The 18,203-nt window shown below is 47.2% G+C and overlaps 1 protein-coding gene across 2 annotated transcripts in view; it reads left to right on the forward strand.

The window, feature by feature from the left end:
- Positions 1-18,203, forward strand: part of BLNK (B cell linker) — a 249,892-nt gene that overhangs the window by 3,879 nt on the left and 227,810 nt on the right. The gene's annotated exons all lie outside the window — the stretch shown is intronic.

Here is an 18,203-nt window from a genome sequence, read left to right on the forward strand (position 1 = left end):
GCAGCATAGGCCCGGCGTTTATGTCGGTTGCTGATAAAGGGCCCAGCACGGCCCAGCCTTGTCTCCATGACGGAGACAAGAAACCTCAGCTCCGCAGGAGAAAACGGGTCTGCCCTTCGTGTCTCCGCCATGTTAACAATGGCATCAATCAACCAATCAGGTGGTGGCATTGGTTTATCACAGTTATTTGTGTTAATAACTTTATTGTTCATCTTTACATGAGCAGCGTCTCTGCGCCAACACAAATGGTGACAAATTCGCATGCCTTCAAAACAGTAGTGCTGATGTATGGCAATGAACAAATCTGATATATATAAAACACAGTGTGTATGCACTTAGCAAATCCAATGACGCCTCGCTCCGCCAAGCAACGCGTGCTATAGCTTAGCAACGCATAGCTGTACTTAGCATTACTTACTCTATGCATCTATGTGTATGCGTACATTTATGTTTAAAAGACACATACACATACTTGCAGGTATCCTGAGTCCAGCATTATACACCAGCGCTGGCTGCCTGGCTGCCTGCCTGGGTGCCTGCCTGCCTGCCTGCCTGCCTGCCTGCCTGCCTGCTCCTTGAAATGTTTAAACATGTTAATAAATTCAAATATCATATATATATATATATATATATCTGCAAACAAATCATACATCAACACAGGAAAAAATCCCCAACACATTAGAGAATAAATCAATGTACTCACCAGTCATCAGGGATAGTATCAACTACAATAATGAAGATATAACAAACACATAAGATCCCTTGTAGAAGGTATAATAATGAGCACCTATATTGTACTTCCCCCAAAACTAAGCACATATGATAAATATCTACTATTTCTTTGCCATTAGGAGGGCAGGCTGGATAATTGTCGTTTTGTAACACTGACAACTACCACACTGTACTTATTTGAAGGGGTGATTTTTACAACAATTGGTGTGTTCTGGTCAACTAGATAAAATGTACCTGAAGTATCTTTGCGCCACAGAGTCCCGCAGCTGGTATCCCCTCCGGCATTCAGGGGCGCGGGATGGGCGCATGGGCGGATCTTGCGGCTCAGATGGTACCTCCCACTCATCAAAGGGTATCTCACGCCGCACAGCAATGTTGTGGAAAAATATACACAGGCCCACGATCCTCGACACCATTTGAGGCGCATACTGTAAGTCACCACCAGTGCGGTGGAGCACTCTAAATCTACCCTTTAAAAGGCCAATTGAGCGCTCCACCACTTGCCTGGTGGCAACATGCGCCACATTGAATGCCTCCTGTGGGCCCGGTGCTGGGTAGCTGTACGGCGTAAGTAGCCAGGGCGTACATGGGTAACCGGAGTCACCCAGAACCCACGCATCACGGCCTTCCAGCTCTTGTAGTCTTTGCCATATCCCGGTTTGTCGGATGACATGAGAGTCATGGGCACTTCCGGGAAACTTCGAGTTGAAGGCGAGAATCTCCATGGATGGGCCACATACCACCATCACGTTCAGTGAGTGGAACAATTTGCGGTTCCTATATATCTTCTCACTTCGAGATGGAGGCACAAATGGTACATGGGTGCCATCCACAGCCCCTATCACATTAGGGAAGCCAGCAATTTGATGGAAGGCCTGCTGGCTTCTGCGCAGGGTCTCGGTGGCAAATGTCATGGCCATGAAGTGCCCCTTGCGCCTGAACATGGCCGACGTCACACGCCTCAGGATTCGGCAGAAGGCCGGCTGAGATATTCCAGCAAGTACTGCCACTACTTGTTGGAATGATCCTGAGGCGCAGAAATGCAACACCGCCAGCAGCTGTGTGTGAGGCGGAATTGCTGTCGTGATCCCGTGTAGAGGTTCCAGATCACTCTCAATTAACGAGAGCAGATCCAGAATTACATGTGGCGGTAACCGGTACCTAGTAAGTACCTCATCATCGGGCATAGCAAACAGAGTCACCCGTGTGCGATAGATTCTAGCACGTCCTGGCCTCCTTGGGCGACGAGTGGGGAGAGCCGCAAGTGCCCTTAGCCTCCTTTCCATGTCCCGCAGCATTGCTTCAGCAACCTATAAAGAAATGAACATAAATACTGATGCACCTATGCACATAATGGCCATATCCCACTACAAATAGATTTGTAGGCTTCAATACGTACAATAGATGGCCGCCCCGTAAAATCCCGAAGATCCATTTGACTCTATAATGATGTAACAATAATATGAACTCAATACACACCGTCCTAAACACACAGATGCTTACAACATCGAACTACTAAACACTACTTGAGTATCAAAGGTGTCTGCATTTGTTGCCGACATCATGTACTATGAGACATTCCAGCTATTGCTGGGACATGTTGTCCTGCAATAGATGAACACACACAGGTTTCAGACCTGTGAGTGAAATAGTGAACATGTGACATGTTGCAATAATGCTACAAAGACTTTGCTGGCCCAACAATCTGTAGTCAGTGAGGCAATGGTGCATACATTCATACACTTACATTGTTAATGGATAACATATCTACAAGGACCATGGAAGAGCTTACCTTAGACCCTGACAACTACAGATCTGGAGACAAATGATTCTAGCAGCAATTCACTATTTATAGGCCTGTCACATGTGTGGTCTATAACAGTAGTGATGAGTATTGCATGACTTGTGGCCTGGATTTTCTAAGGGATTGGGCTACTTTTAGCTTGCAATCAAACGCCACAATACCACAGTAGTCATGAACCAAATGTCATGTCATGCTAGCAAATAGCATGTGTATTGTGCGATAGTCACAGGTGTAGCAGAAGATTCTATGCAATGTTAGAATTGGTGACCAGTATTTCATGTCGAAGTTTCGCCAGGTTTTACACAATGGAATTTCCGCCACCGTATGCGGCGCGAAAAAACAGCGACGTACGCTCGTGCACGGAACGCAGCTGCCGCTGATGTCCGCCAAACAGGATACACAAACAGTATATAAAGGTGTATTAGAAGGTGACAATGTTGTTGCTAACATGTCTGGATCACAACCAGAGGTGGACCCAGACCTGCAGCAACTATTTGACCAGATGGACTCCAGCACCACCTATGTGCCACTGCACATGCGGCCAGTGGGTAATGAGGAGGCTGCTGGCCCTTCTACAGCAGGGCAACCTGCACCTGACCATTCTACAGCAGGGCAACCTACACCTGGCCCTTCTGCAGCAGGCCAACCTGCAGCTGGCTCATATGCACCATCAGCAGAATCTTTTGGAACACAACCGGGGACTTCACAAGATAGTACCATGGCCAGCACTTCAAGTGCAGCGACACGTGCCAGGGGGCGTGGCCATGGACGTGGCAAGGGGAGAGCGAGGTCAACAGAGGAACCAACTACAAGAAATAAGGCATATGAAGCACAGGAGCTTGCCATCCTGGTTCCCCGAGCACGTGATTGGATTGAGTGTCCATCGGAGAAGCTGACACACACACGCAGATGGAAGATTTGGGAACAGATAACGGCAGAGATTAATGAAGTAGCGCCACAAGTTCGTGAGACGGACCATGTGAAGAAGAGGCAAGTTGTTTTGTGATACATGTGCCCAGTAATAGACAAGTAATGATTGAATTCATGCTTAGATGGATTTTGCAAATGGCCCGTGAGGTTGTTACGATACACAGACATTATTGACATGTTATTTCGTTGAGAGTTAGAGTAGGGTGATTGTGAATGTGTATTGTAACGGTTGATATCATAGTTGCATGTAATATTATCTATTGGACATTAATCACATGTCGTAATATGTAGCACAGAGCAATGGCTGCAACAGCAAACATCTGGAGTGACATGTATTAATATGTCAACTTACATTGCAGGTGGCAGGACTTCAAAACCAACCTGAAGAGGAAGATGACCAAGCGGTGGGAACACAGCCAGACATCTGGGGCCGGGCCCATGCCATCAGGGCTAGAGCTCACCCCTCTGGAGTTGCTGGCCGAGAGCTGTATATCAGTTGAGGAGGTCAGGGGGGTGAGCACGATGGATAGCGAGGCCCCAGCTGAAGTGTTTGCGTCTTTTCTGGAAGGTAAATATTGGTCATGCCATAAGCTTGTGCAAGTAATTATCTTAGAATGTGTCCTAATTGTGTTTATCATTTTCCACAGACACCCCACTGCTTGGTGACGACTCTGGTCAGGAGGTGGAGGAGTCCGTGCCACCTGGCCCCAGTGGTAGGCCTGTGCAGCAGCAGCCATCGGCCCAAGCCGATTTGGCCAGGTTGGCCCAGATGCTTGGGGACATAAACCAGCAGGGAGAGTTGGCATCAGAACGGATGCATAGGACCGAGGAGATCATGGCGAGCTTGGTCAGCACCCAGCAGGCCATCGCTGGGAGCCTGCAGGCCATGGCTGAGGCGCATCAGGCCATGGCTGCAAGTGCTCAGGTGCTGGCCGAGCAAGCCACCCGCCAAAATGATCTCCTCCTCCACCATAATGAGCTTATGGTGGAGCTGGTTAACAGCAACAGGGTCCTAATGTCATCCGTTTCTGGTGCATTACCACCAGCAACACTCCCTGCTGGCAGGAGGGGTAGACCAGCCAACCCCTCACCAGCATCTGCTCCACCTGCCCCAGCATCTGTCCGTGGCCGAAGAGCTGCTGCCAGGGCCGGTGCTAGGGTGTCCGGCGCCCTCCTGCAAACCATAAATTTTGCGCCCTTTCACATTGCCATTGCAACAAGCTGCAGCCAGTTTGTGCGAGCGTATGCACCATGGAATCCTATGAAGGATCTCTGGTGCATGTATCCATACACCTGCTTGCATGCTAATTGTAAGTTTGGGACACTGCAGTAGTCAGAAAAATAATAGTAACATAACAAAAAATAAATGTAAGCTTACCACACCATAACTTGACTCCAATCAGTTAGCAGCAGAAGGTAATCACCGTGCGGCAGACCTACAATTGCACAAAATAATATATTTATGATGGGATAGGCAGTGGGAGACAGTGACTTCAGTGGGCGATATGGAGAAAGGCAGTGAGTGACAGTGAAGAGAAGTAGAGTGTGGCTACCAGAGAGATGCAGAGATGGATGGGCAGAGAGCGATGCAGGGGGTGGAAGGCAAAGGTTAAAGGGCCAGATGTATCAAGCTTCAAAAAGTGATAAAATGTAGAGTGAGAAACAGCCAGCCAATCATCTCCTACCTGTCATGTTACAGTTTGGGTTTGAGAACTGACAGATAGGAGCTGATTGGTTGGTTGTTTATCACTCTCCACTTTACCATTTTTTGAAGCTTGATACATCTGGCCCAGAGTGAGAGGATAAGGGGGACAAGGCAAAGGGTGGCAGGTGAGAGAGTTTATGGGGAGAGGTTGAAGGCAGAGAGGAGGCAGCGGAAGATGGACAGAGGGTGACAAAGAATAGAGGCAGTGAGTGACAGTCAGTGGGTGACAGGAGAGAGGTAATAGGGAGAGTGTGATGACCAGGGAGAGGCTGTGGGAGACGTCGGGCAGAGGGTGAAGCTTGGGTGAGTCAGTTGGTGACAGGAGACAGTTGAAGAGATGCAGTAGAAGATGACTGGCAGAGGGTAAAGCTTGGAAAAGGCAGTGGTGATAGTCAGTGGTGACAGGGAGAGAATAACAGAAGAGAGGTGACAGCGAGGGGATGATGGCCTGGGAGAGGCAATGGGAGATGACGGGCAGTGGGTGAAAGTAGAGAAGAGATGGGAAAAAGGTGATGGCCGGGAAGAGGGTGATGGCCAGGTAGAGGCAGTGTGAGTCAATGGGAAGAGGATGATAGGCTGTGAGAACAAATATTAACATTAATGGAAAAATAAATATTAACATAAAAATAAAATAACCCTAAGCTTACCTTATAATCACTTGACTCCATCCAGACAGTGGGGCAGATTTATTAAACTCGGTGAAGTGATAAACGGTCTGGTTTTTATCACCGGCCAATCAGCTCGTACCTGTGAAGTTGCAGGCTTGGTTTGAAAAATGACAGGTAGGAGCTGATTGGCCGGTGATAAAAAAACAGACAGTTTATCACTTCACCGAGCTTAATAAATCTACCCCAGTGAGAGGTCATCAACATGTGACAATGGGCCTTATTTTGGTTCATTCTTTCTGACAAAATCCTTCTTAGATGGACAAAACCATGTGCACTGCAGGTGGGGCAGATGTAACATGTGCAGAGAGAATTAGATTTGGGTGGGGTTTTACTTCAAAGTGAGATCTACATTGCAGTGTAAAAATAAAGCAGTCAGTATTTTCCCTGCACAGAAACAAAATTACTCACCCAAATCTAATTCTCTCTGCACATGTTACATCTGCCCCCCCTGCAGTGCACATGGTTTTGTCCATCTAAGAAGGATTTTGACAGAAAGAATGAACCAAAATAAGGCCCAATATCTACAACGCACAAAACAAAGTTTGTATTATAATTAATCTATACAATCAAAACTATAATTAATCATAATAATATGCGCACATATATAATACTATACCCAGCACAGGACAAGGCTGTTCCGCTCGCCTGGTCCCAGCCCGTGACATGCCTACAACAATTTGCGGACACAGCACTGAGATGCGAGTAGTTTGCTACACTGTGCAATGTGTGCACAGTACCGGCTGCACCCTGGCTGCGCAGCCTAGCTGTGAAGCCAGACACAGGCTGCCCATGTTTTGGGTTGTGTGTGATGTTACCCAGCCATCAATGCCCTCCCCCGAAATGCATGCGTTGTCTCGACCGTTCACATGAAATCCTGAAGCAAAGCCATTGGGCCCAGTTGCCATCCACCGTCCCTGCTGACTATGGCCTGTTGCGGGGGCATCACTTCAGCATTTCATGCAAAACCCTGTCACCGCCTACCCTCCCCACCACCGATGGCCTGTTGTGGGGCCATCGCTTCAGCATTTCACGTGACCGGTCAAGACAACTTTAGGCACGTCAGGGGAGGGCCTCAACATCTGGGTGACATTGCACACAAACCAACACATGGCCGGTCTGTGTCTGGCTTTACAGATAGGCAGCACAGCCTTGTGAGTCCACCAAACCCCTCCCGGCGAATGAACGCCCACCCACCCACCCCCGTCGCACTGCGGGTTCGCCCGCACAGGCTGCAAATGGATGTTTAGCATAAACATCCATTCATATGCCTCGAGTAACCGTCCACATCTTTCGATGGTCAGCAACCATCGAAAGATGTGGTAGGTACAAACATATAAGTGACTTTTAAGCCACTTACATATGCGTGCACGCTGGCAGGAAATGGGCGGGCAGCTGACATCCGGTGATGTCAGCTGCCAGTCCCCTGCTCCCGCGCCACCACCTCAATACCATGAGAACGCTCAGCATTCTCATCGGAACGCCCATGGAATGCTGGGAGTTCCCATATGGTAATCTCCGCCGCCTGCACGCCATCATGGGTGCGTGCACCCGGCGAACTGAAAGTTTGCCGTGGGTGCACACACCCTACGTCTGCACATGCGCAGATACGCGCCTGCGCAGGTGCGCACCAACGGTCCTCCGTGCGAATGCACAGAGGAACGAATGGACTAGAATATAACCCAGCCCATTATTTAAGTCATACTTGCCTACCTGACCCTCTCCATGCGGGAGAACATGCTCTGTTCCTGGACTTCCCTGGTAATGTAGGATTGCCATCACCTGTGGGAAGCTAGGTAATTGATAAAAAAGGTGTCACCACAGGTGATGGCAATCCTACATTACCAGGGAAGTCCAGGAGCAGAGCATTTTCAGGTAGACAAGTATGATTTAAGTACATAATTTATCCGTCTAAATGAATATTAAAAAAAAAAATGTTATAACATGTATTATAAAAGACTCACTGCTGTTTCAATCTTGTGCAGAACAGTCCCTCCTCTTCTATCTGCGCAGGCAGGACCAGGACGCCATTACACCCCTCTCGTGACTGAGGGGGAAAGGAGGGGAGAGAAGGAGGAGATAGAGGGGGCGGAGTGTAGACACTGGCCACTCCACACACAGACCCAGAAGGCTCTGCAGTGCTGCTCATTTGATTGACAGCCTGGGGAGCAATGGGTAGGGGGCGGGGCTGCAGGCATTGTGTCAGTGAGTGAGGGGAGCTACTGGTGCCGCTGGCTGCCTGTCATAATATTTGACAGGCTGCGGCAGCCAGCAGCTAACTAGCAGTGAGTAGTAGCCAATCATTATTATTAAAATAAACATACTGAAGCAGCCGAGCCCGAGCGAGCGCGACGCGTCGCACGCGCAGGCTGTACTAGGACTGGTGCAGGGGGGAAAGCCGGGCACCGCCGTGACCGTGAGTGATGTCACGTCACATGACCGCTCTTTGCTGGGGTTACACATAGGAGGCGGACATGGAGGGTTTGTGTGCGCACTCAGCGGGGCGCACACGGCACATCCATTACTGCTGTGACTGTGAGTGTCTGTATACTCATGTCTGTGTCTCCATATTACTGCCGCCCGCCCCGCGCTGTCAGACAAGGGCTGCATGCAGGCAGTGAAGGCGAGGGGCCGGCTGAGGCAGCTTAAGCAGCAGAGCAGGGAGAGTGCGCCTTTTCACCATGGCGCCTCCCTGCTTTGCAGGAGCTGCTGAGCGGCCAGCGCCGGCCCTGGCTGCTGCACAGGCCAAGGAGCCTACCAAGGCCAAACGTGGTCGAAAATGAACTTGTGGCTGCATTAATCTCCACCGTTATCTCATCCCAAATCTTCCATTGTACTGTGTGTGTCAGCTTCTTGTGTCCAATCACGTGCTGAGGGTAACCAGATGAGCCCTTGCTTCCAATGTCCTTTTTGGTTCCCCTGTTGCCCTCTTTTGCCTGCCATTACTGTCAGCTGCACTTGATGTGATGTTGCTAAGTCCCCGGTTGTGTTCCAAATGATTCTGCTGATGGTGCATATGAGCCAGCTGCAGGTTGGCCTGCTGCAGAAGGGCCAGGTGTAGGTTGCCCTGCTGTAGAATGGTCAGGTGCAGGTTGGCCTGCTGTAGAAGGGCCAGCAGCCTCCTCATTTCCCACTGGCCGCATGTGCAGTGGCACATAGGAGGTGCTGGAGTCCATCTGTGTGCAATTATATTTGTTTTGTATTATAATTTATTTTGTTACATTCCTGCCATGGTTTGTTTTTTTTGGTATTTTAATTTTTTTGTCATTGCATCACAGTGGCATTGACAGTGAAATTTATATAAATAAATTGCTTTACTTTACAACAATTGTGTGGTTTAATTAGTACATGTCGCATACACATGTGTATTGCTAGTATTAATATTCAGTCATGTCCATTGTTAGCAGGTTTAAAGTGTGTCAGAAGTACAGCATATGTGGGTGATTAGTAAGGTTTCCTTGAAGCAGCAATGGTTTCAATTAAAGCACTGACAAGCGTCCTATTAGTGATTAATGAGTAAAGGAGTCGATTTTATTGGGTTCAGGTGTTAATGCTTGTAGTCATTAGGCGGTCCGTTCGCCTCCCGCAGGAACGAGTGGTGTCCGCAAAGCAATAGTGGCCTTTTGGACACCGCACATTTCTTCCCTTTTTGTTCGCGTGCATTCGGAGTGCTATCCGAATGCACGCCCCCCAACATAAGTGTACTCCCCCGTGTCCGCCCATGTTTCCGCCCCGTTTTGCCCACTTTGAAACTACGCCCATGTGTCATTCCGCATGACGCCCATAATACGCCCATATTTCCCGAATGATTGCGGTGACCAGTTTTGTACGGGATTTGCCCGAACAGGTACGGAGTCAAGGCGTGGCACATGCGCGTGGCGTTCTCCACGCATGCGCAGACGCCGTAAAGACGCGATCCGAAAGTATGCGGGAAAGTACGCGTCAATCAGAATAAGGGCCAGAATCTGCTACGCTATATAAGACACTGTAACGGAATCTGCTGCACTATATAAGACACTGTAACGGAATCTGCTACACTATATAAGACACTGTAACGGAATCTGCTGCACTATATAAGACACTGTAACGGAATCTGCTGCGCTATATTAGACACTGTAACAGAATCTGCTACGCTATATAAGACACTGTAACGGAATCTGCTGCGTTATATAAGACACTGTAACGGAATCTGCTGCACTATATAAGTAACTGTAACGGAATCTGCTGCGCTATATAAGACACTGTAACGGAATCTGCTGCGCTATATAAGACACTGTAACGGAATCTGCTGTGCTATATAAGACACTGTAACGGAATCTGCTGCGCTATATAAGACGCTGTAACGGAATCTGCTGCACTATATAAGACACTGTAACGGAATCTGCTGCACTATATAAGACACTGTAACGGAATCTGCTGCGCTATATAAGACACTGTAACGGAATCTGCTGCGCTATATAAGACGCTGTAACGGAATCTGCTGCACTATATAAGACACTGTAACGGAATCTGCTGCGCTATTTAAGAAACTGTAACCGAAGCTGCTGCACTATATAAGACACTGTAACGGAATCCGCTGCGCTATATAAGAAACTTTAAATAAATAAAACAAAACTGAAATAAGACATCAAATAAATAGAAATAAATGAAAGCAGGGTAATGATAACTTTGTATTAATTACTAACATTGCAGAGTAAATCCATAAATATTATAAGTTACAGCTGCAATAATAAAATGTACAACACACAACGTTTCCAGTGCTACAGAAGAAGACATTCTGGGGGAAATATACTGGAAGTTCTATTCCACATGGGATGTTGCTATGGGCAACCAACCAGAATCTACTTCGTATTTCTTTAAAACCTTCTTGAAGATAACAGATTGTATATGACTGCTTGCCCATAGCAACTTCCCATGTGAAATAGAACTTCCCCAGTGTCTCATGCCAGGAACTGCCTAGTATCCCTAAGTGCCATGATTTAGGCCAATCTTGTGTACGGTGTGTGAGTATTGATCTTTGCTCTGTGACTGAACACATCACTTTGTATGGAGGCTGCATCAGAATCATGGGGAATGTAGCACAACATCAGAGAACTCTGTAAAGCCAGAATACAACAGCACTCTGACAGGGTTTAGGTCCACAGTCAAAAGGTCGACGACTATTGGACTACAGGCTAAAGGTGGACACATGAAAAAGGTCCACGTGCAATAGACCGACATTGACAAAAGAAAATGTTGACATGGAAAAGTTTAACACAGAAAAAGGCAGCCATGAGGTTTTCACTAATTTTTTGTGTGTATGTCGGCATATGTTGACATGAACCCCCAATTAATGTAACAACTTAAGTTTGCTCTCCACGCTTCGAGTTCTCTACACTCCGCACACTATTATAATCTCACACTATGCCGACATGGATGGAGAAGTAAGAACAAGGCGGTTTAAAAAAAAACATGAAAAATGCATGTTGAATTTTTCATGTCAACCATTTGCATGTCAAACTTTTGCTTGTGTCGACATATTGCATGCCAACATTTCTCATGCGTCAACTTACCAACCAGAACCATCTGAATATAAGGGTCAGTATACAATAGAGCAAAGGAGGTAAATATGATGATGGAAATTCTTTTTTAACCCCTTCAGTATATCATCAGTACATACTGAAATGCATTTCAGGTTCCGGTTAATAAGAGATATGGTTTTATCACTATTCGAGGCTTAGTACTCCCCCATACAGTTCTGTTCCACATTTAATTGAGAATCACTTGATTCCTGGGCCATAACTAGGACTGCATTATGAGCAGAAGGCCAAGGAGACAACGCCATCACTACCATGTCAATAATTGTTTTCAAAACACAGGTGACTAGAATTGGAACTACCATGGGTGCAAGGTCAATGCAACCCAGCCCATTAAGCACCCGAAGCCTCGTGGTTTGCTGTTAGACGTACTCAGAAGGGGTTGGGATCATTTGGTCTACAGCATGATGGTCGACAGTCATTAGGTCGACACCATTAGGTCGACATGGGAAAAGGGCGACATGGGAAAAGGTTGACATCGTTCTAGGTCTAAAGGTCATTAGTTCGACAGGTCGTTAGTTCGACAGGTCATTAGTTCGACAATGTCTAGGTCGACAGTCAAAAGATCGACATGTGGTTTTTCACTGTTTTTTTACCTGAATGTCAACACAGTTGACATGGACACAGTTTGAAGTGCACTGCATCCCCTCTCATCGCTTGCTGCGCTCGCATAGCGTCGGGCACGGTGCCTCGCTACGCTGGGCACACTATTTTATTCTCCCACCACGCCCTAGTGGATGGTAGGGCATGAAATACTGCCTGTCGGCACATATCGGCTCAAAAAAACAATGAAAAACCCCATGTCGACTGTCGACCTAGACATTGTCGAACTTATGACCTGTTGAATTAACGACCTGTCGAACTAATGACCTTTCGACCTAGAACCATGTCGACCTTTTCCCATATCAACCTAGACCCATGTCGACCTTTTCCCATATCAACCTAGACCCATGTCGACCTTTTCTCATGTCTACCTAATGGTGTCGACATAATGACTGCCGACCATCATGCTGTAGACCAAATGCTCTGCATCCCCTCAGAAGAACACTCTTTACTGCACTTTCTAGAGTGGAACAAAGTGCTTAGAATGCTGGGCATATACAGTGCATAAGCTCTGCTATGTATGCACTGGTAATATCAGCATATTTGGTACATCCCATGGGGGAAATTTACTAAAGGAAATTTGTTAAAAACTAGGTGTATTTGTATCCAGAAATACACTTATTTTTTACATTTACTATCCCGAAAATATGGCAATTCGTAGTCGTATTGATGTGCTATCAATACGAATACGAATTGCCGTATTTTTGGGATAGTAAATGTCAAAAATAAGTGTATTTCTGGATACAAATACACCTATTTTTTTACAAATTTCCTTTAGTAAATTTCCCCCCATGTGTCAAAAATTGCAGCAGGATTAGCACCCCAACTATGAATCCGGCTCCTAATAGAAATGCCACGAATTATTTTTCTCATACCTGTTAAAAGCCAGGTACAGTACAATGGCCCTTATTCTGATCGGTGCGGATATTCCCGAATTCTTACGGTGCGGTCCGCACGCCACGCTGTGCGGCGGCGTGCGGGCATCGTCCGTAGAAACGCCCACGTGTCCTCCGCATTCGGACGGACTCACTCTTTAAGAACAGGGCGTGTGTACGGACGACATACAAACCGTGCGTGTGCGGTGGAAACGTACAGATTCTTGCACGGTCTTCCCGCACAAGCACGGTCTTACCGCGTCAGAACGTACGGGAAGCTGTCCGTACGCCCCGATGCGGAGTATTTACGCACAATCCAACACTTTTGTACTGAGTACACACAGCGATCACATGACCCACTTAGGCTATTAGGCAACCTCCTGAAAAAGGGATTGTTATCAATTTCAATCAATTAAATGCTCATCTATACTAACCCACATTCCTACTTCATTCATGACACACATTAACCCTTACAGCATGTGACCCTAACATACATCTATATACACTATGTACATTTTGCTTATTTTAAACATTTTAAACAACTTACACATATACTTTAGCATGTTAGGAAAAAACACTGACAACTTTGAACTTTAAATAAATATTTATTCACAAACAAGAATAAAAAACTGAAAATTAATTTTCCGCATCAATGATGCTGTCCATGAGGCTTAACATTTGCCGCATCAGGCCTCGTAGACGAAGGAGAGCCCCACGGCGACCCTCCTCTGCTTGGGCAGGCTCACCTGTGGAGGAAATTCAAATTTAAAAATGACTAATGATATTCATGCATACATTTAACATAGTCAAACCTACATTTTAAACATGCATTGTGACAGGTGTGTGTGTATATATATATATATATATATATATTTATATATATAGGTAGCAGACCATATATATATATATATCTCTATATATATATATATATATATATATATATATATATATATACACACATATGTAACTATATATATGAGACATACACCTATACATACATGCATACATACTACATGGAAAGCCTGATTTTGGCCCTCTACCCTTTACTCTGTAGAACACCTCACAGTCATACTGCTCCTTCTCAATCCAAACCCACCCATGACTAAGCTCTGAGAAGCATGCCATGCGCTGCACCAATCACAATTCGGCAAACAAAGTTCAGTGTCTGTTATATGATGGAGCCTGGCAGGGGAGTTACACAACTCTCAGGAATGCTCAGTACATTTGTGCAATCAAGCATGGCTTGCCTGCTGATGGTCTGCTCCAGAAATCATTGTCAGAATGCCAGTTAGGGGAGGCTGCAGCACTAACCCACTCCCATGCTCAAAAGCATTACTAAGACCAAATCCACACACAATTATGGTGCAAAACATACATGCAGACCGCAGGGGGTGGTTAGCTAGAGGAGGGCCCAGGGGCACTAACCACTTGTTACTCCAGTATAAGCCACGCCTGTCCATACTCCATTTAGGCCATACTGAATCTAGTTTACAAAGATCATTCACCAGTAAACTCTACTCACCTATATGAGGCTACAGATTGTATGCAACCAGCAGGGACATGTAACCCTTACATGAGCAAGTCATCACTTTCTTCATGAATACAGATTAACTACACAGGTTCAGTGGCACTTCAATTCGACCTGAAAGCCATCCGCACAACCTGTGTCATTAATATGTGTCCAGGATGAAAGGGATGGTTTGGCCACCCTATCTAACCCCAAAGTGTGTCTGTTGCTACCCAATTTGTTGTTTGCCTTTATAGTATTTTTAAACACATTTGAATCAACAGTGCTACATATCAAATAGTGGATGTCAAAAGGAATAACGATTCTTTATGTATACATACCACTTTCGGCCGGCTGCTCCACCTCACAGGCCTCCTCATCCTCCCCCTCTTCCTGGGCCTCCTCGGCTGGCACGACCTCCTCCTCGGCTGCCACCTCGTGGTCGAAAGCCACCACCTCTGCCTCCACTGGCCACACATCCTCCTCCACTCCATCCCTTTCCTCCGCCACCCCTTCTTCATTTTCTTCCTCCTCGCCCATAGCTGGCTCCGCCTCCTCCTGGGCCTGGGACGCCTCTGCCTCCTCCTGGGCCTGGGACGCCTCTGCCTCCTCCCGGGCCTGTCTTGCTCGTGCACGTGCTGTGTTTGGGAAAAATCAAAAAAGTGCCAATTAGTGGTAATTTGTATTAAGCCTTATCAACCTATAAATGCAAAAGTTATAAGTACTGATAATTGTACATGCAAACAGCTCCTCAGTGGCCTTTACAAAACACAGCCTGTAACATGGCAGGTATGCTGTGACATTTGGCCCATTGTAAGCATCACAAGCATTAATCCTCCCCAATAACATATTTTATGACCATTACAGGGTGTCAAACAGGAAGTAGCACTCATATATTGTATGCCATGTTTAACTCATGATCAGGCTGGTGACCTTAGTGGATTAAATAATGTCAAGCAATCATGTCCAAATCCACATTTACTGTTGAAATACTCACATCTAGCAATGCTGGCCCTTATTGATTGCAGCCTCTCTGGCTCCCTGCGCCGGAGGTCGGACCACCGCCGCTCCAGCTGAGCGATGGTCCGCCGCACCTGGGTGCGTGCGTATATACGGCGGCGGGCCACCGCATAGGCAGAGCGTTTCTGCCTGTTCGTTATAAAGGGGCCCCTCCGCCCCAGCCTGGTCTCCATAACGGAGACCAGTGTCCTCAGCTCTGCTGGCGAAAAAGGTGCTGCTCTGCCATAAGCCGCCATCTTAGCAATGGCACAAATCAAACAATCATGTGCTGTCATTGGTTGATCAGAGTGATATTTGGTATTAACTTTATTGTTCATTTTTACACTAACAGCGTGTATGCGCCCGAACAGACGGCTAACCCATTGCATCGCACACCCATCCTAAACAGTGTAAAATAAGATGGAAACACATTATATCTAATCTATAACATTCACCAAACATGGGTATAAGCAACAGGTGAAATAGTCTGCATCACTAGACACTTACACCTAACTCAACAAGGTACTAAAAAGCTAATTTATAATGAAAGCTATGCAGCAGAAACATAGCAAATAGTGGCAGACCTTTTCCCAAAATTAGGCCATGCTGCCATGTGTACACTTACCTTCTACTGGCCCCTACTACAGAGGTGGAATGAAAAGTAGCTAGCATCTAACCTGAATTTGGAGTGCTTTCACATATGATTTGGATGCTAGCACTGATTACTTGTGGCTAAGTGGTGGACTGGATTGACATATGGAATGGGTAGTGTCAGTTGTACTACATAGCAAACAAGTGCACAGTACAGAAGTACATTCAAATATACATTTCATGTGTGACCTCAGTTTTATTTGGTCATTGGTGTTGGAAACTGCATTTAGCTAATAAATCAGACTTACTGAGTTTGCCAGGTTTTTTGGAAATATTTTTCAACACCAAGGGGCGGCCCGTATGCGCCGCACGGTTGACGCTGGCGTACGGGACGCGGCCGTACGGAACGCAGGTTGCAGCTGATTAACGCCAATTACAGAAATAGTATTTAAAGTTGTCCTAGAAAGGCAAACACTTGTTGCAAACATGGCTGGCTCAGAGTCAGAGGAAGACCAGGTGGTGCAGAATCTCTTGTCCCGCATGGAGGCCAACACCACCTATGTCCCCCTCAACCCAGAGCACCCAGATGGCCCATCAACATCAGGCCAATCAGCAGCTGGCCCATCCTCAGCATCAGCAGAATCATTGGGAACACAGCAGGTGGCTTCCCAACAGAGTAGCCAGCCCAGCACTTCAAGTACAGCAACCGGTGGCCGTGGCCGTGGCAGTGGCAGTGCCCGTGCCAGTGGCCGTGCCCGTGGCCGCAGTGGGGCAACAGAGGAACCAACCACAAGAAACATGGCATATGAACCGTGGGAGCTTGACATCCTGGTGACCCGGGCACGTGATTTAACAGAGTGCCCAGCGGTCAAGCTGACACACACAAGGAGATGGAAGATCTGGGAGGAGATAACGGCGGAGATTAATGCAGTGGCTCCACAAGTTCGTCAGACGGAGCATGTTAAGAAGAGGCAAGTACATGTGTGTTACATTTGAGTAGTACAAGTCCAGTAATGTTTACATTCAATATTAGATGGAGTTGGGCAATGGGTGTTCACGTTGCTTGGAGGCACAGACATGTTGGCCATGACATTGAATTGATAGTTATTGGAGGGTGACTGTTTTTGTATCTTCTAAGGGTTGTTTTCAAAAATGAATATAATGTAAGTTTGGTGTCAGTAGGCACATGTTGTATTATGTTTCATATTGCAATGGGTGCTACAGCAAACATGAGGAGTTACATGTATTAATATGTACACTTTGATTGCAGGTGGCACGACTTCAAAGGCAACCTCAAGAAGAAATTGACCCAGCGGTGGGAACACAGCCACACCTCTGGGGCTGGCCCCATGCCATCAAAGCTGGAGCTCACCCCCCTGGAAGAGATGGCCCAGTGCTGCATTGCAGTGGAGGAGGTCCGGGGGGTGAGTACTATAGACAGCGAGTCCCCAGCGGAAGTGATGGCTTCTACGCTTGAAGGTAATTATTTGCCAGGCCATAAGTAGATGTTTTAAATTTGGCATGGAATGTGTGGTAATTGGTAATTTCTCGTTCAACAGCATCCCCACCGCTTGGTCCAGATTCTCTTGAGGAGGTTGTGGAGTCTGTGCCACCTGGCCCCAGTAGCAGGCCCGTGCAGCAGCAGCCGGGATTGTCCGCGGCTGAATTGTCCATGTGGGGCCGTGTGCTGGATAGTATTGTGCAGCAGGGAGAGTCGGCATTCGAGCCGGTGCGTAGGGCCGAGGAGGTGCTGCAGGGTTTGACCACCAGCCAGCAGAGTATTGCTGCGAGCCTGCAGGCTATGAGTGCCAGCCAGCAAGCTATTGCTGCTAGCCTGCAGGTGCTGGCTGATCAAGCCCTGCGGCAAAATGACCTCCTCCTCCGCCATAATGAACTTATGGTGGAGCTAGTTACCAGCAATAGGGCCCTAATGTCACCCGCTTCGGGTGCATTACCAACACCATCACTCCCTGCTGCCAGAGGGGGAAGAACATCCACCCCCTCACCAGCATGTGCTCCACATGAGCCACCATCTGACTCTGGCCGTGGACGAGGCCGAAGAGCTGCTGCACGTGGCAAGGAGCCTGCCAGGGGCAAACGTGCCCGCAAATGAACTTGTGTCCCCATTAATCTCCACCGTTATGTCTTCCCAAATCTTCCATTGAGCTGTGTGTGTCAGCATCCTGTGTCCAAATCCGTGCCGAGGGTCACCACTT

The sequence above is a fragment of the Crinia signifera genome, chromosome 6 (genome assembly GCF_055691185.1).
Source record: "Crinia signifera chromosome 6, ASM5569118v1, whole genome shotgun sequence".
In the NCBI taxonomy this organism is placed as follows: domain Eukaryota; kingdom Metazoa; phylum Chordata; class Amphibia; order Anura; family Myobatrachidae; genus Crinia; species Crinia signifera.